Genomic DNA, 1,040 nt, shown 5'->3' with positions numbered 1-1,040 from the left:
CTTAGAATAAGAAACTAATTAATAAAAAGTCAAGCCACCTTGCTCAAAATCAAGTCATGTGTTCAACTATTAATATGGCTGACGCTTCCCGTTATTATCACATTCCTCGACTTAGCTATCAATTCATTCATAAAGAAATAAAAACAAAAGAGAAGCACGAACAGTAACTTTAGAAGATCGATCATCATCAATGGCTGTCCAAGTTTATATTGTGTATGCATTTTTCTATATTTATTCACACTAAGGGCGAATTTTGTAAATCTTTATTTGAAAATGAAAATTTTCTATTTACTTCGACAGGTACTACTCTATGTACGGGCATGTGGAGAGATTAGCAGAAGAAATAAAGAAAGGAGCTGATTCGGTGGAAGGCGTTGAGGCCAAACTATGGCAGGCAAGTTTATTTATGTTAATTTGATTGGAATATACAATTTATATGATTATTCAATGATAAATTTTCATATAATTCATAATTTTGAATTTTTGTAGTGCTTACCTTAAAAATTATATTAAGGGTTCAGAGTTAGATTATTATGTAATTGGTTTCAATCTCATAGTTATAGTGTTGGGATGCTGAAAGCTACACTATCAGTCTATCAATATACTCCTAAGGAAACACCATTAAAGACTAAAGAAAGTTATGAAGAAGATAAAAGAATAACTGAGATATTTTTCATTGATGATGATTCAAAGCAACAGTACTCTTTTAAATACAAACTAAGACCTAGCATGAAGTGGACTACAAAGAATACCCAATATATATAGCTGTGCCACTTTAGGAAAAATAACAAATAACTCAATAAAGTTAAATAATAACTAAGGCCCAAATGGAGATGCTTGGTCAACCTCCTATCAAATAGCCACTTTTCACAAGGTTATGTTAAACTTTCTCTTCATGGCGATCATATTTTGCAATGGTTCCTGACACCTCAGAACCTATTTTTGTCCTCAATCTCTGTTCTTTAAATCTCTGTTCTTCCAATGAAATCATGTAACAAGCTACTTACCAAAGATGTTTAAGTTGTTTGTAAAAATTTGCT

At 31.4% G+C, this 1,040-nt stretch overlaps 1 long non-coding RNA gene across 1 annotated transcript; it reads left to right on the top strand.

The window, feature by feature from the left end:
* The first annotated feature begins 56 nt into the window (after window positions 1-56).
* On the top strand, window positions 57-385 carry LOC106797891 (uncharacterized). The gene is made up of 2 exons (XR_001387208.3): window positions 57-213; window positions 301-385. It is a non-coding gene; the product is annotated as an uncharacterized lncRNA (long non-coding RNA).
* The last annotated feature ends 655 nt before the right edge of the window (window positions 386-1,040 follow it).

This window comes from Glycine max, unplaced genomic scaffold (genome assembly GCF_000004515.6).
Source record: "Glycine max cultivar Williams 82 unplaced genomic scaffold, Glycine_max_v4.0 scaffold_25, whole genome shotgun sequence".
Taxonomy (NCBI): domain Eukaryota; kingdom Viridiplantae; phylum Streptophyta; class Magnoliopsida; order Fabales; family Fabaceae; genus Glycine; species Glycine max.
The sequence above is the reverse complement of the archived record's forward strand: the minus strand, read 5'-3'. Positions and strand labels throughout refer to the sequence as shown.